General features: G+C 41.7%; 1 protein-coding gene and 1 non-coding gene across 7 annotated transcripts in view; one reads left to right on the forward strand and one right to left on the reverse strand.

Moving 5' to 3' along the window:
* Nucleotides 1–21,487, forward strand: part of LOC124305499 (sodium/calcium exchanger 1) — a 1,112,430-nt gene that overhangs the window by 638,117 nt on the left and 452,826 nt on the right. The gene's annotated exons all lie outside the window — the stretch shown is intronic.
* LOC124306527 (U2 spliceosomal RNA) lies at nucleotides 7,204–7,392 on the reverse strand. Its single transcript, XR_006908639.1, has one exon. It is a non-coding gene; the product is annotated as a U2 spliceosomal RNA (small nuclear RNA).

Below are 21,487 nucleotides of genomic sequence, written 5' to 3' on the forward strand. Positions count from 1 at the left end.
AAGTAGGCTTTTATATCGTTCTGCTTCTCGCATGCTACATCGTCAAATACGATTATTGAGTTGGGTCGTGCTACTTACGGTGTAATTACTTGCTCACGCTCTGTTCACGCAAAATACTCAATATTCTCAACATTGTCCAACAACCGCTTCAACAATTGGTATCTCGGTTGGTTGAGGGATTTTGAGTGGATATAGATATTCTTAAATCTCAGTCCGTAGGGATGGGTTATAACTGTGAGCAGCGCATTAGTTTCACCACAATTCGATGGTCCACAGAATATTGCACGTACATTATTCGGGCGTAATTCACCGTGCCGTTTGTGCCTTTTGACATTTCGCTCTGAAAGTTTGTCGAAATTCATTATTATTCAAGTTTAGTCGGTTGTTTCTCAAACCGCATCTCGGACATGACTGATCGGATTTGCTATAAGTATCTCGTTTTGGAAGCACTTTTCTGCAGTCAACGCACGTACATGATCGTGTATAAAGGTGAACGAAGCAGCAGGCGGCAATATAGTGGCAAGGAACTGGTGAATAAAATCATCAACAGCCTTTCAGTCGAATGACATGTACCTAGTTATCAGAACTGTGGGCTTGGTGTAAAATTAACAAAGAGACTCGCGCGGGGTGATCCGGGAATCCATCTTCTCGGCGAAACTTGCAAGGATCGCGACATTGCTCACTCGCAGAATCGTGAAAATCTCGAAGTTAGAAACGAGGTTGATAGGGTGTTGGCTCGGAAAGCTTGGAAACGGGTTTTCGCGCCGGACGCTAATCTGGGTAAAAAAGCAGCAGCTTGGGCAATAGCTAATTCAATCAAAGTGAAATTCAAACTTGGAATGGGAAATTTGAAATCAAAAAGTGCGACCTTGAGAAAAATTATGAATGCTGCAAATTTTTCTATGGTTCCAAGCAACGATGCTGTAGTATCTATCGAATCTGCGCTGAAGGGGGCCATTTATCTATGGAGATGGTGATAGTTCATGCACTGGGTTGCGAAATAAGGACGAGACGTCTTGTAGAAATAACTATTCATTGATGTCACAATTGAAGAGGCACAGTGGCCGAGGTAATGCTATTCGCATAGTTTCACAAGTCGAAACGATCTGCTCACGCTCTCTCTGCTAGAAGCTCTCCTTTCCAGCAAACACACGTTTACACTCATGCACACTCGCACACGCTCGAGGATTAATATAGCGCGCGAGACAGATACGACGCGCGATGTGCGAACAGAGGCTGAAAACGCTGTTGAAGAAACGCGTGGTGAAGGTACAGTGCGAACACCTCACGTTCTACCAGTACCTTCAAAAGTCGGTGGTTTTCTACCGTTTCTCATTCGTATTTTCGCTGGACTGAGTGCCACAGGCACGTTAGTCAGTGGTGCAGCAGGTATAGCAAGAGCTGTGAACGATGCAAGTGCTGCTAAACGAGAACTGAAAAAGGTCAAACGACACAACGAAACTATAGAAGCTATCGCGATGGGTAAAGGGCTTTACATGGAACCGTATGAAACAGGTGTTGGTCTTCATCTTTCAAAAAACTAGATGCGATGCTACCACATCGAGCGTTGACTGATTGGGCCTTGTTGAAATATGCGAAAATCTTTGAGGTTCCGCATTTCCACGGTGTTTTCATGCGAAACGAAATGCCCAAAAACGGTCCACTAAAAACCGAGTCAGGTATCATCAACATTGATGACAAAGACGGTCCGGGAACACACTGGGTCATACAAGAAACGAGACAATAATATTGATTACTTTGACAGTTTCGGTAACTTTCAACCACCCGCAGACCTCATAAAATACCTCGGCGTTGGTGGTGTTAAATACAATCATGAAAGGTACCAGGATTATGATACAATTGCATGCGGACACTTGTGTCTGAAATTTCTGAGTGTTGAGCTATGTAAACATGGTACATGATTTATCAGAGTCAGTCTATCACTCGCAGTCATGGATGATTCATTAACGTGAACAATTTAGGGGAACATTTCGATTCTCGAGGCACTATATTCCCCACCGATCGAACTTGCTCGTGATGAAAGTTACGCGATTGACCTGATAGAATTGTTAACCTTGAATTCGATTCCCTACGTTGATGTTGGTCACAATGAAATTTACGTAGCTAATAAAGGTATCACCATACCAAGCGGCAACTATGAGATCGAGGACATGGAAAAGTATCTTCAAAACGAGCTGAAAAATGCAGATATAAGGCCAGCATCAAACCCAACAATAATACATCACGCAGCGAAACCACATGCAACCACACGATTGACTTGAATCGAATGATTCCATTGCTTAACTTATGGGATTCAAACTACGTGTTTTGTGAGTTGATAAGATTCACGAATCAGCCGTGCCTGTAACTATACTCAACGTCAACGCGTTGCGAGTTGAGTACAGCATTACAACGGGCGCCTACGTCAATGGACATAAAGTACACACTATTCACGAGTTTTTCCCGAGTGTCCCACCAGGATATAAGATTGTTAAAGTATTGTCGCACGTCATTCATCCTCCGATCACCGTCAGGACCATAGATCACGTTCAGCTCCGGTTAGTAGATCAAGACGGTGACCTGGTTAATTTTCGTGGAGAGGTTATCACTGTGAGACCTCATATCAAATCGCAATTAACAATGGGAATTGTATACAACAGACTGTCAAAGAGTGGGTATATCAGTAAGTCGGCATGCCCTGATCAAGTCAGTCATCGATCGATTCTCGAACGGTTAACACCTCAAAACGTGGAGTTCCTGGTAGCTCGGGGTCTGAAACTGACACGTTTTGAAAGAGGAATTTCCGACACCTAAAAATCCGATTTTGCTGTTTTATCATCTGCTACGTACCATGGAGGAAGAAATTGTGGTAAGTTGGTATATGGACAGCTCTTGCAAGCACAAACAGCAGTTCGTAGGAGCCAGTCCTACGAGGCATATCCATAACTGTGCTCTCCCTCTCATATCACGTGCCTATTAAAATAAAGGATCCAGCAAAGTATTTACTGGCAATCCTTACGTTGGCCCCTGTCCCGTTCCCTTAAACATTCGAACACCAGTCGTCTTTGACAAATCCGTTGCGCATTACGAGATTCACGCTACAAACCTTACGCCTCGTCAACTTTCAACAACAGCCATGAAATTCGAATCACCGTTCAGCATCAGGATTTATGCATATTACTCAGCAAAAGTTCGGTACACATTCATGGACGACTCCTCAAACCTGATGGAACAGCTAATGTGAACACACAGCTCGTAAACAACGCGATCTGTCATTCGTTTGAAGAAATTTGCTACGAAATTGATGCAGTTGAAATTGATAGAAGCATGAACGTTGGCTTGACTAGTCTCATGAAGAGTTACGCTTCCCTGCACCCTGGTCAGACTTGGCTGATGGAAAACGCTGGATGGCTTGATGTAGAAGAGAAGAAAAAATTAACCGATGCCGAGGGTAATTTTGACGTACTGATACCGCTCCGCATGATCTTGGGTTTCACCGAAGACTACCGCAAGATCGTTGTCAACGCTAAACATGAGTTAATTCTGACGAGATCAAAAACTGACGTCAACGCAATCATGCAGACTCAAGAGGAGGAATTCAAAATCACGATTAATGCAGTGGAATGGCTAATACCGTATTTGAAACTCATGGATCAGAAGAAAGTTGACCTACTAAATTTCATTTCGATGAGCTTCCGCAGTTGGGAATTGTACGAATATCCCTTACTTCCCACAACATCGAAACACGTTTGAACTGAGAAAACTCCCACTCAGCTTGAAAAACGTCGATACGTCATTTCGGGTTTCCAAACAAGTCGAAAGAACAAGACCGGCAAAAACGCAAATCATTTCGATCATTGCAATGTCACGGACGTTGAGCTATTTTCAAACTCTAAATCTTATCCGTACGCTAACCTGAACCTCAACATGAGCCATCATCTGTACGCGCTCCTGTACGAGATGTACGCAAACTTCCAAGCTACCTACTACGACAAGAACCCCGAGCCGTTGTTGACAAAGAGTGAATTCCTTCGAGACGTCCCCTTATTCGTTATCGACTGTTCTATACAAACGAATCTTTGAAGTCGGACCTGTCGACATCCGTCTTGAATTTGAAGCCTAAGCCAATTTTCCCGCTGAAACATCGGCGTATTGCTTGATTGTTCACGATCGTATTGTCGAATACAACCCGCTCAGTGGTGGGGTGAAAAAGTAAGTATAAAAGATGATCCGTTTCTACCATCTCGCACAATTTAAAGATGGAACTTATCGTTGGCATACAAGGCTTTCGCAGACCTTTCAACAATGGTTAGGATCCTGTTGAATAAAATGACTGTACTATCGTTGTAAAGTGATTTCAACCATATCCTGAAAATTGTACTCAATAAAACTGTTTTTCAAAGGATACTTATGACTCAATTTTACATCTTTACCTGAGCTCTTAGGAGGGAATTTTTTTTCAATACAAAGCTTAAGTAGCATTCAACTTTGCTCTCAATCCTTGGCCGAGCTGTACATAGTTATGATTTGCATGCCCAGAGCGATGGTCACCCAACACCGCAGATCCATCGCTCTGAATGTATACTACCGCAGCTATCGGTTGACCTTGCACTCTGACCTTGACTGAAACCCTACAAAATTTATCGTAGAGTTTACATTACAATTACAAGCCAAATAGAACGTCACGTGGATGATGACGTATCGGCATTCACGTTGATAAAAAACAATTCTCAGACCATCAATTTTGAAATGTCGCGTGGTTGATGACGTGGGAAAAGAATGTGGGGTGGTTGATGTTACACATCAGCAGTCCTATTGTGGGAAAAGAATTTGAGGTGGTTGACGTTACACATCAGCGGTCCTATTGCGGGAAAAAAATGTGGGACGGGTAACCGACATTCAGGTCAGTGAGAAAGTTTACGCCCCCTGCTGCACCCTCTGCCTTTGGCAGGCAAGCACATCATAGAGACTTTGACCTTCAGTCGCCAAGATTGTTGGTAAAACAGCACTGTTCTGAACTTCGACTGATAAAAATCGTCGATAAAGCAGTGCGATTTTGACCGTCGACTGATACAATAGTCGGTAAGGTTGCACGTTTTTGACCTTAAGTCGGTACGGCAGACTGTGACGTTATCGCGGAGAAGGGTTTGAGTCTGGGGAGGATGTCGGTAAGTGTCGGTAACAGGAATCTGTAAGTAGAACTCTCCTTGTATTGCTACTAATCTCACCCGAGATCTCACCCCACTCGGAGCCTCGACGTTACCTCGAGCTGCCTTACATCCAACCTTGACAACTGTTGTAATATGATAAATGTTACGACATCGAACTGTACAAGTCACTTGCCCAAAAGGGACAAGTGGCGACATCTTTTTATTTGTTCTCGAAAAGATGCTCGCAATAGTAAGCGGGCTCAGGCCCAAGCGAAAGAGAGGACGGCAGTGTACTTTTCGATATCGAACGGCGAGAAAGTCCCGCGAAGAGACTGTAAAATCAGCTGGTTGCTAGTAGAAGATCAACCATCGTTGTTATTGAATGAAGTCAAAATATACAACCTGTTTAATAATACAAAAATGTATACCTCCTGCTCAACCTTTTCAAGAACAACTTGAAATAACATGAATCTCAATTCTTACTTATCGCAACTAAACAGCATCCACGGAGCTCAACCATATGTGAAACTCAGCCGAACAGATTTATACACGACAACATAATGCAGACGCAACTAAGATTCCGTAACGCGAACTTCTTATCTGAACCGCTACTCAACTCAACTAAACACTATCTTAAATAAACGAAAACTCAACTTAGCGCAAGCACAACTAAACGTAACCTCAACTAAATGCAATCTCAAGGTAACGCAACTCAATTAAACACCATCTTAACTGAACGAAAACTTGACTGATCGCAAGCTCAACTAAGCGTAACTTCAACTAATCGCTATCGCAACGCAACCAAAATCAAAGCTTCTCGAAATCCTCGAAGACGTTATTCGCTACTTCAAACACTCCATTTTGGCCATACGCAACTTACTCGAGAGGCTACACTGAAAAACCCGATAAAGCGACTCGACCAGGTATAGTGGAATTCAGCTGTACTCAATTTCAAAAACGAGAGAGACTCAACTAAAACTCGTGACTCTACTCAACTTTCTGAAGGGCTCAAAATTTACTCTACTCTATCACGCGCACTCAGGCTACGGTCATCAAGCAAAAGAATCGGCAAACGAATTTCGAGTACTTCTCTACAACGCAAATCCAAAACGGCTATCCGTTGTTCGGCAAGCCTTTTCGCAATTATTCTCGAAATTCAATCGCGAGGATAGAAACAGCGCTCACCTTCTACATCCTCGCAACACCCTCTCCATCCCCTCGCAATATTTATGCAGCTCCCAGACTTCGCGCAACTGCCAAAACGTGACTATCTAGCACGACCGCCAGAACTAGGGTAGTTTCAAAAACCTACGACCTGCCGCAACACGGATCTCGATACGCCATCCCATATGTGACGTCATACCCACAAGAATACGCAATAATCGACCCGTCATCGATTTCGTCGATTGCGCAACTCGACGTGCACCTTTAAGAGCATTGCGGCGCAGAACTTGACGTTAAATCGCAATCTCGTCCTCCGCGCAGCTCCATGACGTCTTGGTGCTGAGCTTGGTGCTCCTTTGTCGCTAGTCGGTCCGTCACGAGTTCGCTAGTTAATTGTTGGCAGAGTGAAGGGGAAGTGGCTGCGGCGCGCCGGCCGCCAGCGGAAATCGCGTCCACCTTGGATTCCCGCGACGGGGGGATCTTCATTGGTTCTCCCTCCGCAGCCGCGACATCCTTTCTTCGCAATCGTCGCCAGTCTGCCACCCCGTAATTCCTCCGAATTCGGTGCCGACTGCCTGCCTGATGCCGTTGTAGCTCGAAAAATAAACAAAAAACCTGAAATATCTTCCGCTATTCGCTAAACTGTCCCCTCTCGTTGTTTCGGATGCGTGACTCTAGTCCTGGCGCTCTTTTACAAAGTTTTCGCGAGCCAATCTTAGGAACCCCTAGATTTTGGTTCCGCCCAGGGTTCAAGAAGCTCCGTGTCACAAGCATCAAAAGTGCCACATTACAACACTTAGAAAAACAAATCAAAGGAAATAAAAACAAAGCCATTACTGATATTTATATTACTGATTCCTGAAAGGTGACGGTGTTAATTGTATGAATTATTAAGTGGGACGTTCCCTATGGCAGCGCACTATAGGGTTGATCTGTGGCAGAGCCGGAGCAAGTCCTAGAGACTCCGCCACCTTCCAAAAACCAGTTTAATATTCTGGATCCCCGATGGGGAGCGTATCAGATGTTAAGTTGATGAGAGCCGAAACTTTGATCTTAGCTCAATGAGCCAAGAAGCGAAGGATATAAATAGTATTAATTACAGTGAAGAAGGACAGTCAGGATAATTTTTAGGTAAAGCAGAAAATATTACAAATAATAAAGAAATCACGAATTACTATAATTGACAAAAGGAAGCAAGAAATACAAGTCAATCAGAGAATATCAAAATTACAGCAGATAGTTACAAATGCAAAGAAACAAGGTACTCGAAGTGAATATTCAGGACTCAAATATTATGATAGAAAATATAAATAAATACGTAGTATCCAGCTCCAGATATATGCGATAGATGTAAAAGAAATAACGGTAAGATATAGAAAAGAGACAAATATTCTTATCGTATTAAGGGGTTATATACAGTTAGAAGGCCGAAAAAAGCGAATTTTTCAGATTTTTTTTCTGAGAAAACTTTCAAATTTATTGATCTGAAAATTTGTACACATATTATGCTTTCTTTTAACTGTAATTTAAGACTTACTATTAGTAAAAATATTTATTTGGAAAAGAGCTACAGCTGATCTCCGGGAGCTCCTCTCAAAAAAGACGTTTTGCGGTGATCACTATATCTTTGAACTGCATCCTCAGAAATTAAAAAACCAAACAGATTTCCTTAAAGTAATGTTAAATCTAGTAATTAATCGAAGGAATAAGCAAAATAAATTTTTTTGACAATGTGGCGGTTTCTCAAAAAAAGAAATCGATTTTTGACCAAAATTTCGGCCCTAAATTGTTTATAAAAAAAAATATATTTATCGGTGAGAAAAAATCTTCGATTAATTACTAAAAAATATATTTAAGAAGCTCGTGTTAAAATTTGAGACCAATCGGTTTAGCCGTTTTCGAGTAATGTTGGTCACCGACTTTGTAAACACCATTTTGAGAAAAACGCGTTTAAAGTTTGGGGAGAGAAAAATAAAAATTTACCTTTCAGGTATAAAAAAAAACAATACCACACTGTTGCTTTACGCATCTAAATATATTAGAAGGGAACATTTACGATAGGCAGGTGCATAAAAGGGACAGCGTTCCAGGTGAACCCTTTCGCTCCGGCCTTGCACTTTCAAGCACTCTGAAACGCCTTTTCAAATTTGCGTGTAACTTCGGAAATATTCACCGGAACGATATGAAATTTTCTGTGTGTATTCTTAAATATATGTACATTAAGAAAATAAAATAAAAAAAAAATCGATTTTTTGAAAATTCTAACTGTATATAACCCCTTAATAAAAGAAATTATAAGAAAGATTTTATAACGTGATGTATTTCAAGCGAGAGGCACTACGGACAAAGTACGTGACGGGGATAATAGAGACGAGAACTGAATAGAAAGATGTTATTCAGTACGCCGCAATACTCAAGATTCCAAAAACGACTTGTTACAGCGCGCAGCGATAGTAGATTGCACACGCAGTATATTTACGACGATAATTACTCAAAGATATTCCGTGCTAAGGCAACTTGTAATCAAATGAGAAACAATATAGACAAAATAACAGAAATTACAGTGAACGATAGAGATGAGATGATACGATTAAAACAACCTGAGAGAATTTATAAGCTGATTAATTCCCCGATCACTTCAAAGAACAATAGGTAAGCCCTCCAAATAAAGCAGGTAATTATATGAAAAAAGATTTAAAAAAAAGTTGAATAATTACTATTGAAGCATAAGCAAAGCGATAGTAACACGCTGCGATTCAGCCGTATTACATAAGCGAAGGAAATTTAAGAAAGGAAGCAATAGTAACTACAAATTGAATAATTAAACTAAATAGTTGCGAAGATATTTGCGGTATAAGATGAGGAATAAGGTAATTGGCGAGTCCACGTGACTCACGCAGCCCAAGCTGCGAGAAGAGATGAAAACAAAAAAAAAAAATATACGGAAAAGACACACACACGATACGATGCAAATAAATTCGGGCTTCACAATATAACACAGGAAACCTCACTTACGTAAAAAGAAGATAAAGTGGAGAACACTTGAAACAAAAGAAAGAACAGGTTATAGGAGATGCGATGAAGATAAACTATTAACCCATTAAACGCTGGAAATGACACTTTTCATATAATCATGTTTGACCGATTGCCAACAACGCTCGTACTATGGGATTTTGATAAAGTTTGGTACCCAACTATTTTCAAGGGTGCTCTTTCAGAATATCGAGGTTAGAGCCATGAAAATTAGATTTTCTATGGAAAATTGGCGATTAAAAAAAAAAAAAGCGAAATTTCGGTGTAGTTTTTTTGAAAAACTATTTATATCGAACCTTTATAATACTCAAATCAGACTCTTTTCTGCAAAAATCATAGAATTTTCATCTGTACTTCAAAAATCTATTGGTTAGGAATTTTTTTTTATCAATTATTTTCAAAATAGCGGCTCGAAAAGGGTGAAATTTTACGTAAAAATCAAATAATGGTTTCTTGCTTGATTTCTCGAGCTAATTGTTATATCTTGGGTTCAACTTTGGATATAACCTTAGTTCAGTGTTTGAATTTCTAAAATTATGGAAATTTTGATAATTAAAAATGGCGGATTGAGGATGGCGGACGAAATCATTGAAAAAAAGTTATTTGGCGGAAAAACTTTGTTTCTAGGATTTTCGGGGTCGCTGATTACAAATCTGAGGTCAGATGTGAAAAAATACAAAATGGTGGATTCAATTATGGCGGACAAAAAATCAAAATTGTACGATCCTGCGTAAAACAATCGCTCTCAGGGTTTTTTGGGGATCCCTGATTACGGATCTAGGTCAGTTTTCACAAAATACAAAGTGGCAAATCCAGTCCATGTGATATTGATTTTTTGTCCGGCATATTGAATCCCCAATTTGTATTTTTTCAAATCTGACCTCAGATTTGTAATCAGCGACCCCGAAAACCCTAGGAACAAAGTTTTTGCACCAAATAACGTTTTTTCAATGATTTCATCCGCCATCTTGAATCCACCATTTTTAATTTTCAAAATTTCCATAATTTTTGATATTCAAACACTGAATCAAGTTTATATCCAAAGTTGAACCCAAGATATAACAATTAGCTCAAGAAATCAAGCATGAAACCATTATTTGATTTTTACATAAAATTTTACCCATTTCGAGCCACTATTTTGAAAATAATTGATAAAAAAAATTCCTTACCAATAGGTTTTTAAAGTACACATGAAAATTCCACGATTTTTGCAGAAAAGAGTCTGATTTGCGTATTATAAAGGTGTTACGGGGTGGACTCCGATGAGCGGTAATCGAAGCTTACTCCACGCCCAGCCAAGGTGTTATTTGGCTATTATAGGGTCCGTTGACGTCGACTATGCACTCGCGTGCTACTACTCCCAATGCAGGAAGTGAATAGAGTAAAAAGGAATCGGTTTTAACGGAAGGTAAACGATTTGAAGTATAAGATTGTTTATTATTATCAAGTAGTTGTTGGTGATTTTGGTCAACGCAAAGGAGTCCGTCGAGGAAAAGGGTATGGTTTTGCTTCAGAGGGATATGTGTCTTGCTTGAGCGCTAGGATGGATCTACGAGTTTAGCGGGATGTAGGAGGCAAGCTAGCCGCAAGTTAGAGAAGAATCTGCTGACTCGCCGACGATAAGGGCAGACTACAGAGCGTAAGGTAACTAAGAGTGTGGGAAAGGAATATGAAGTCTGGAGGACGTAACAAAGGTTCGACATAAATAGTTTTTCAAAAAAATTATATCGAAATTTCGCCGTTTTTTTTTTAATTGCAAATTTTCCATATAAAATCCAATTTTCATGGCTTATAACATCGATATTCTGAAAGAGCACCCTTGAAAATAGTCGGGTACCAATTTTTATTATAATCCCATTATCCTAGCATTGTTGGCAATCGGTCAAACATGACTATATGAAAAGTGTCATTTCGGGCGTTGATGGGTTGGTGAGCGAAAGCACGTCCACGCAATATAGGCACTAGACGAAAAGTGTGCCGGGTCGAGTAATGCTTCTCGCAACCCCGGCCGATTTTCGGCGCGTCGCTGCCACGTGATCCTCTCCTTGTCCTGTGCGATCGCTAATTAGGCCAGCAAGTCACGTGAGACGGGTCAACAGGTAAGACGGGCGGTAGTACATCTTCTACCTCGTTAAAATATATTAAATTATCAATCGGTTGTTGAGCGATATGTAGATGGATGTATATCCAGAAGGTGAAGGGTCAAGTCTTCATAGGTGTTGCGGAATACTATATTTAGGGTAAAGGGTTAAATCTTCACACATATATGTATAGGTAAGGTGGAGGGTTGAATCTTTATAGCTATAAAGGCATAGACGTAGGGTGAAGGACTGAGTCTTTCCAGGTACAATGGTATATACGTGAAATGAAAGGTTAAATCTTCATAGCCATATAGCCACAACCGTTGCAAAGGTCGAAGGTCGAAAGTCAAAGACAAAGGTCAAAGTTCGAAGATCGAAAATCGAAGGTCGAAAGTCGAAGATTGAAGGTCGAAAGTTTAAGCTCGAAGATCAAAGGGTGAAGGGTTGAATGAGGGCCGGGTGTTGCGGATGGAATGGCTGGGGCAAGGAAGAGAGTGAAGGAGAGTGAAGAGAATCTGTAGAGGTATTAGGGTACATATATGTGGGGTTCGATGTTGAATCTGTCAAGATCTGAGGGCATATACGTGTGTTCGAGGCTAAATCTGTCAAGATCTGAGGACATATACGTATAAGGGCTGATACGCTGGATTTCTGACACGGCGGCTGGGGCGAGATATGTTTATAATATCGAGAGATGTATATACATACATGTCGGCGCAAGAAGCCGATAGCCTAAGCGCTTGACGCTCGTAACTGTCCTACTACTTTTGTTTTGATTTAGATCACGCGAGTATTTGATATTAAATTCCGATCCTTGTAATGTAGCGGGGGGGGGGGGGGTAAGGTACCTGACTTTAATCCTAAAAGTTTACCTTGGGGAAGTTGAGACACGAGAGAGTAGTGATAATCAGAGGCTCGAGCGAGAAGGACCGAGAGCGTCTCGAAATCCCCACACACCTACCCGCTGCTACAGTAGTATTATTTTTTTTGTAAGAATAAAAGAAAAAAGAAATCAGAATTATGGGTGACTCTCTCGATCACCTCTATTCTCCATTATTAACTCCGACATATATATCTAAAGTAATACTACGGTATTACTTCGCTTATTTGAAAGTTCGTCGGTTCGCGCCAGTTAGATGAGTAAATAAACAAGGCCACTTGAAACATATCGAAACACTGTCACGTTGACCTAAACGACGAGTGTGGTCAGTTCAATAATAGGCACTGAAGTGTGAATATACATCAAAAACTGTAAGGTAGAAATAATGGGAATATGATAACTTTTAATGTCGTTTCCTATGTTCTTACAGGTAAGAATATTTATCTAGTTTAAGTTGGTCTATAAAGTTGTTACAATCGTGAATAAAAAACTTATATTCTTCAGGAAACACAATTGAGTTTGTGACGTTGCACCTAGAGTGCAAGTCACAACAAACCCCAAACCCGCGGGGAAGAGCCGAACGGATGAGTCCCGGCCCGTCGGGAAACACCCGAAGCTACCCGAAGCCCACCGACGCTCGGCTGAGCCGAGCGCCAGCCAGCAGTAAGACTGAGTCTCGCATAAAGGAACGACGTAACCGAGTCACCCGGCACGAGCACCCGAGAAAGAGAGGGAGAGAGAGAGAGAAAGAGAGAGGGAGAGGGAGAGGGAAAGGGAGAGGGAGAGGGGGAGGGGGAGGGGGAGGGGGAGGGGGAAGGGGAGGGAGAGGGTGAGGGAGAGGGAGAGGGAGAGGGAGAGGGAGAGGGAGAGGGAGAGAGAGAGAGAGAGGGAGATAGATAGATAGATAGATAGATATTTTATTATGCCCTAGAATACTTTGGGGCAAGAGAAAAACTACGTATAACATATTAATAATATACACAAGTATAAAAGTAAAATGAAATTAAATAAAATAAAATAAAATATAAAATAATATACAATAAAATAAAATAAAATAAAATATAATATAAAATATAAAATAATAAATTTTAGTTAGAATAAAGTAAAGTGAGTAGATTAAATGAAAAACACAATCAAATAAGCAAAATAAAATAAAACAAAATAAACTAGCACTACGCAATACTATAACTTGGATAGTATAAAGATAGGTTAATTAATCGAGCTAGCTAGGGCAGAAACCTCATTAGATAAGAAGTACTTAGCCTTGAAAACAGCACATGAGGACGAGGAAGTAATGTCAGGAGGAAGAGAATGCCATAGGTAAACAGCAGTGAGATGGAAGGAGTTGCGGTAAATGCAAGTTCTATGTAGCGGAATATGAAAAGTATTAGCCATGCCCAGACGTGACGAATGACGAGTATAATCATGATGTAAGGGAAATAGTTCATGTAAGTACGACGGGGCATGGTTATGCAGAATATTATAAGTAACTATAGCTACAAAGTACTTCCTCCTGTTTGAGACTGACAACCACTTCAACCGTAATCGATACGGGGTGATATGTACATCACCACGTAGATCAAAAATGAATCGTATCGCACTGTTTACTAATCGCTGAAGTTTTAAGTCAAGCTCGTTTGACAAATCATTATAAACAACACAACAATAGTCGAGTAAAGGAAAAATTAGAGTAGAGACTAATTTTATGCGAAGTTCAGTTGACAGCGAGTTCTTGTGATATTTTAATCTGTGAAGTGTGAAATTCACTTTGCGAGATATTGTTGTTACATGACTAGCCCAAGAAAGATTTGCTTGCAATATAACTCCCAGATTACGAGCCTCTAGTACATAAGGTATAGAGGTCTGATTGATTGCCATGACCGGCAATAGTTTAAAATCGATGGACTGAACGTTTGCTCCACTACCACAAATCATAACAGAAGACTTCGCTAAATTTAATTTAAGGCTATTTTCATTCGAATACTCAGATATCTGGTTGATATCATATAGTATCTTAGCTAACCCTACATTGAGCTCTGACCGGTGACAGCTCAAGTAGATTTGAGTATCATCAGCAAACACTATGTGGTCGGAATACTTGAGAGAAGCACCTATGTCGTTGATGAAGATAGAAAACAATAAGGGTCCTAATACAGAGCCTTGTGGAACACCGGATGTGATAGGAAGCCAGTTCGAAATATTTGTCTTATCTATGACAGTCTGAGTTCTACCAGTGAGATAGGAGTAAACCCAGCTCAGAGACGATTCAGAAAAACCAATGTCACAGAGCTTTTTCAGCAGAATGGAATGAGAGATCGTGTCAAAGGCTTTGCTGAAGTCAAAGAGAACTAAAATAGTGACACGTCCATCATCAGCAGACTTTCTAATGTCATGGCAAAGGCGAAGCAAGGCTGTCTGTGTACTGTGAGCTGTGCGATACCCTGATTGGCGAGAATCCAAAATATTATAGTAAGTAAGATATTTAATGATCTGATTATGAGCAGTCTTTTCATAGATTTTGGAGAGTTCGCACACGTTCGCAATTGGTCGAGTATCCGAAGGAGACAAAGGTGTATTTTGTTTTGACAAAGGTCTAATAAATGATCGTTTCCAACTCGCCGGAAAGAACGAGTTGTCAGAGCAGCAATTGAACAATTTCTGTAAGAAAGGAACCAGCAATGGAGCTGCATTTTTAATAATGAAAGACGAAATACCGTCAGGTCCAGTCGAATGAGAATTAGAGATATAGGACATAATTAACCGGTTTTTTACATCATTCTCCGTTACATGCTCAAACTGAAACAGATGATTCGAGATATCAACATGGCTTTTAATTGACTGCAATTCACCTTTAGAACAAGCTGGTAAGGAACTAGAGATTGAGGAATAATAAGAGTTCAGTTGATCAGGCGTGAAAAAATTAAGAGGGGAGGTTGACGATGTTTTAACTAGTCCAAGGGTCGCAAGCTCCTTCCACAGTTTGTTAACATTGTTAACATTGGCTAGTCTAGTAAAGTTGTACTCACTTTTCACACGTTTCAACTCAGACGTCAACTCGTCTCTGAATTTCCGATAAATTGCATACCCTAATAGGCTATTAGCCCTTTTTGCTTGTTTATAAAGGGCGTTGCGTTTTCTAATACGCAATTTTAATTCTGGTGTGAGCCATGGTGCAATAGGCTTGCGTACAATAAAATTCTTGAAAGGAGCATGAATGCCAAGAGCTAAAAGTAAGATACCTTCTAAGGCCTTAAGAAACACGTTAATATCATCAGAGATTGAGGAATTTGTGGGTACAAGCTCTACTATCTTAACAAGAGATAATTCCACAGTTGTATTGAATGCACTAACGTCAAAATTCTTGAAGTTGCGGCGAACTGTCATTTGGTCAGGATTCTGCGGTGTAATAAAGGCATACGAGAGTTCAAGAAGGTCATGCCCTGCAATAAATGGTGTTTCAGACTTTGTGAAGGCAACGTTTTTGTCACTACTATCAATAATTATGACATCAATAAGCGTATCGGACGTGGATGTATGATGCGTCGCTTGGGATTCAACCATGATAGAGAAGAAACCATCTCACTAAGATATCTAGATTCAACAGAGTTAGACAAAAGATCACAATTCAGATCACCAGCAATTATGACATTTTTGAAGGAATGACTAAACTCGCAGAAAGTGTTTATATAGTCAGTGAATAGTTTACTTTTGGGTGGCCTGTACATGGACGTGAATAATATAGAGTCCTGGTTAGGATAGTGTATGTCAAGCAGGAGAAACTCAGGTTGATTAGAATACAAACAGGGTGAAGCTGCTAATAGATTGGCTTTCAATGACTCATGAATATAACACGCAACACCTCCACATCCCTTTCCTATTCTATCATGACGAATAATAAAATAGTTCGGAATCTTAACAAGATCATTAGAAATTTCAGGCTTGAGCCATGTTTCAGATATAGAAATAACGTGATAAAAATGTTCGCTAAGATATGATTTGATGTAGTCAATGTGGCCCAATAACGAGTTTGCGTTAAATTGACAGATTTTCAAGGACGTAGCACTATCATGCAATCTCACTGCTTTTCGAGAGTTCCGTACACGATTTAGTCAACCTAATTTGTCTAGATCAGCCTCAGAGGTGATGCGAATAGGCTGAGATCCATTTTGCTTACGTGCGTAGATCTGACCCTCCCTAGACCATACATATTTCCAATTTCTGTCAGAAGCGATCTTTTTAGTTTTGCGCAACAAATTATAAGTGTTTGGGTGAAGAAACTCGTTGACAAAAATATTGCCACGCTTATCACATGCAAAAACATCACTAACCGCTAATACGCCGTGCGAACGCTTTTTCCTTATAATATGGCTACTGATCTGTGAGGATTTAAAGAAGACAATAAATGATTTTGATGCCTCACTAGTGTTAACCCGCTCAGGATTTTGGCTCGAAGGAGCTCTGCGGGTGATTAGACGAATGTCGAGTATGTCAGAAGCGAGTTCAGGAACAACGAGCACAGTCAGAACTTTAGTAACGACTTCTAATGGATTATCAGTAACTGTGAATGGTATACCAGCAATGGTGATCTGGGCAGAGGAGTTGACAGGTGTATTGGTTAATGAATCTCGTAAAGAATCAATTTCCCTATTAAGTAACACGTTGCTGGCCTCTAATTGTGCTATTCTGTCACCTTGATCACTCACAGTTTTAACAATATTTTCGATAACATTAAGCTTAGATGCCATATTAGAGTTAAATGTATTTTGACAGTTGATAAAAGCATTAAGTGTATCTACATATTTGTTTAGAAGAGCTGCTGTCGAGTCAAGAGTTCTGCCCGATTGAGACATGACTGGTGTATCAACAATACAATTCAACTGCTCTCTGATATTTTGAGTACTACTCGATGGCTTGTTACCAAGATTTTTATAACAACAGGGACTAGAGTTTCTACTACTCGTATAGTATCTATAACACCCTGGATGAAAACTTTTTGAGCAGTCTACACACCTGAGTTTTTCACCGGCTACAAGCCGTTTGCACTTAAAGCAAGTGTCCGACATGCAACCGATTTGGTGTAATGAGAAGCAACAACAATACCAGCTGAGAGAAATGTCACAGAGACACAGTAAAAGGTCGTGTAGATACTAACACACTGCATAAATCGAACTCACAGTAGACACGCACACGCTGAAGCACACGGGAACCAAGCATTGACGTAAACAGGTACTTAAGATTAATTCCAGCTTCAGAGTATTATTTGAGAGAAATTTCCTAGCGGTCGTCCAATGGAAAGAGGGAAGGTAGCGTAGGAGTTGTAAACAGCAAATCGTCCGTCCGTTAACTGCCAAGTCGTTCCAGTCAATAATTTTAGGTTATAGGATACCAGTCTTCAGTTTATTGCCTCATCCCGTAGCTCAAAAGAGAGAGCAACGACGATTTTTAGCTCAAATTTTGCGTGAGCGACGGGGGAGGAAAAAAACCTGGAAGCAGAGCCCGAAAAACGGGCAGGGAACAGCAGAAAATGGGCAGAACGGGAGAGCAACAGAAAGTTAAGGGATCGTCTCAGTGTGACCCTCCGAAAAATCACTGATTTTCGCGAATTTTTTTTTTAATGTTCAAATAAACTAATCGGTCCGGTTTTTTTTTCATGAATAAATAGGTTTATGAAGAATACAAAATGATTTTTTTAAAGTTTATTTATTGAGTGCATCATTGTTGTATAAATTGTTGTAATTTCACGTGAAAAAAAAGGTGCTGCACGGTTTCCACGATGACGGCCGCAATTTTGATCTGAAAAAAAAATTTCAAAAAGATTATTGATCTGTAGGAAAGTCGCTATCGCGCTATGGACGGTTTTTTTTCTTTTTTCAAATTTGACAAAATGGCGGCGGTTTGAACAAAAAGTGTCGAATGTGGCCCTTTTTTTCGATAGTTTTTCGTAAAAAAAATTGGAAGTTTTCAAAAAAAAAAAAAAGCTTCCATAGCGCGATAAAGAATGACGTTTAAAATGTTCTCCCGAAATTGGAACTAGATATCTTTAAAACTCTTCCTTTGAGAGTGGAAACCGTTTTGAAAAACACCATTCTGAGAAAAACGCGTTTAAAGATTGAAGTTGGAAAAGTTTATATAAATCGTTTACTTACGATCAATCGGCGATGCCAGGTCTTCATTTTTTTCTTGGGGGTTTCTCTCGTACGTCTATCCGTGGTGGATGTTAAAAACAAACTGAAATGCTTGGACAGTTTATTCTGCAAGGTTATAGAACCTAAGCACCTTAGTACTCGCGCAGGTAGAAAACCCGTTCCCTTTCTACAAGAAACGCTGTAGCGACCGTAATAATTTGAATTTCGATTTAAAAATTTGAGAGAATGTTTAGAACAGTGTATACTATACGATAATGCAAAAAAAAAACAATTTTTTGAAAATTTCACACTGAGACGATCCCTTAACCAGACAGCTACTCACCGATCCAAGAGAGAGAGGGGGAGAGAGAGAGAGAGAGAGAGGGAGGGAGAGAGAGAGAGAGAGAGGGAGGGAGGGAGGGAGGGAGGGAGGGAGGGAGGGAGGGAGGGAGGGAGGGAGGGAGGGAGAGGGGGAGAGGGGGAGAGGGGGAGGGGTGAGGGGAGGGGGAGAGGGGGAGAGGGGGAGAGGGGGAGAGGGGGAGAGGGGGAGAGGGGGAGAGGGGGGAGCCGGGGAGAGGGGGAGAGGGGGGGAGGGGGGAGCCGGGGAGAGGGGGAGAGGGGGAGAGGGGGAGAGGGGGAGAGGGGGAGAGGGGGAGAGGGGGAGAGGGGGAGAGGGGGAGAGGGGGAGAGGGAGAGGGAGAGGGAGAGAGAGAGAGAGAAGGAGAACGAAGCGAGAAGCGGGACGTCCCCCCCACACAGCCACCCAAACACACCGACCGACGACACCACGTTAGCCTGCGAGCTACAGCCGATCTGCACCTCCCTCCCATTCCTCCCCCCGCAATACCGACCCTTCCTCCCTCACACTCCCCGTCGCCCTACACCGCCCCCCCCCCCCCCCGCGCGCGTACCTTCAAGCTAGAATTAAGTAACGCTAAGGGCTGAGGCGTGATCAGCCACATCCAATGTCTACAACCACTTTATATATATCTTTTATAGTTTTAAGTCGACTCCCCACCGATCTCAATACATCTATGCTCCCCAAAATACACCCACCAAGTTTTACCTATCCACCCAGTCTTGACTCTCTCGCCCCATCTCTAATTGTTCCTCCCTTCCACATATTTAGTGCGGACTCAAACCCGTCACAAGTTGTTTAAACCAATCGTGACTAAGGATACAAATTATCACTCAATACATATACCGAGACAATCTCTAGAAACTATACAGTCAATGCGCATGCGCGAGTTTCATCGGCTGTCCGGGCAGGCTGGCCACCACGAGTTTCAGCTGTCAAACTCTGTTTCTGGCGGCGATGTTGGTCATACGAATTTTGGAGGTTACTATCTTAAACAGTCGAGGTATTTTGTCGAAAAGCATTTATTATTGAGTCTGCGGCGCGCGAAACTTGATGCTAATGCTCTTTGAAAATTGGCTGTATTCGACTAAAATGAGAAATCTGTTCAAATGTTGGGTGGTTGGAAGAAACGCAGCAGGTAGGTGAGAACACTCTATTTGATCACTTTTATTATTTCGTACATCAGAAATAACAACGAAATTTTTTTCTATCGACAGGTGATAAGGCCAAAATAATGACATTTCTAATATTCACTGTTATCTGCCTATTTAATTTATTACACATAAAAAGATCATCGCCGCTCCAATTCTAGGGCAGCGACGCGGAATCGAACAGACTATGATCAATTTAACGTAGCTATTGGCGGAAACGTCCGCACCACGGGTCGAATTCCGGTCGCTACCGATCGATCCCGCGTCAGTCCCCCGCAGTATGGCAACCGCTGCTATGCCGGCATGGACCCAGGATCCGGGTATGGAATCGCGGTCACGGTGAACTGTTCGGGAGTTGTCGGAATTGAGCGAAGCCGACGTATTAAGTTCGCTCACGATGATTTTCTCGGGCGTAGCGCTAGAATGGTTGGGATGCAAAAGGGATAGTTGGGTGACGTACGACAAGTTTCGCGCGGCATTGCGATGATGGTTCGGTGACGGGACAGTTGGAGATCACGTGGAGGATCAGGCTAGGTCTCGGACACAGCAACCGGCGGAATCGGTGACAGAGTATCTAGCGTGCATTCGCGGACTATCGAGATGGATGCCACATCCGTATACAATGGAGCAGCAGCTAGATTTAGCGTTTAACAACCTGATTCCCGAAATCCACGAAGTCCTAAGGAGGAGGGAAATTCGGAATTGGAGCGTGTTGATCTACCTCGCGACCAAGAGAGAACGAAATCTCACGTTGTCTCGCGAGTATAGTCCCCCGCCCGCGCCAAAGGGATCCTTCGTTAGCGAAATGGCGTGCCGAACGAAACCCGAGGCGACCCGGGGTGCGACAGGATTAGCCGCAATCGCCAAACCGGGAGTAGAGCAGACGATGGTGCAGAGCATGGAGAAGCTGCGGAAGCTGCTAGCGGCCAAGGTAAAGATCCTCGAGGAGAAGCTAATAAAGGCAGTGGCGATATCAGCCGAGAAGGACAAGTCAAGCGGCGTGGAGCGAAGCGGCGGAAACCCGACTCCAGCGAAACCAGCCTTGCCAAAGCAACCCGTGCGAGGTGCGAATCACGGCCATCTCAGCTGATCGGCCAGCGATGCAAGTGTCACGTGCGGCGCGGTCTCGCACGCGACTAATTAACCCTCTACGAGTAGCGTACAAGTTTATATTCATTTTTTCGGTGGATTAGTCGGTGATCGTCCTGTACAGAGCGATCCTGGGAATTGGGTAGAAGGATTTATTATTAATATTATTGGTGAATTTTGACGGGATGCAAAGCTTTAATGAAATTTCGAGTGAAGATAACAAATGAAAATATTGGTCGAGGAAGCAAGCATTACAGAAATATTCTTATTCTAAATTGTACACACTCATGCGTTGACTTACTATTCGGTGGGTTATTCCAACCTCGCTCTCGCTCGTACAAATCCAAACGATGGTTCACTCATACAATGGCACACTCGTAACACACTTACAAATTAAACTACACGGCTCTATGAGTTCATGGCACAAATTGCAACAACTTAATATCTAGCTTCGAA

Source organism: Neodiprion virginianus, chromosome 5, assembly GCF_021901495.1.
Source record: "Neodiprion virginianus isolate iyNeoVirg1 chromosome 5, iyNeoVirg1.1, whole genome shotgun sequence".
Taxonomy (NCBI): domain Eukaryota; kingdom Metazoa; phylum Arthropoda; class Insecta; order Hymenoptera; family Diprionidae; genus Neodiprion; species Neodiprion virginianus.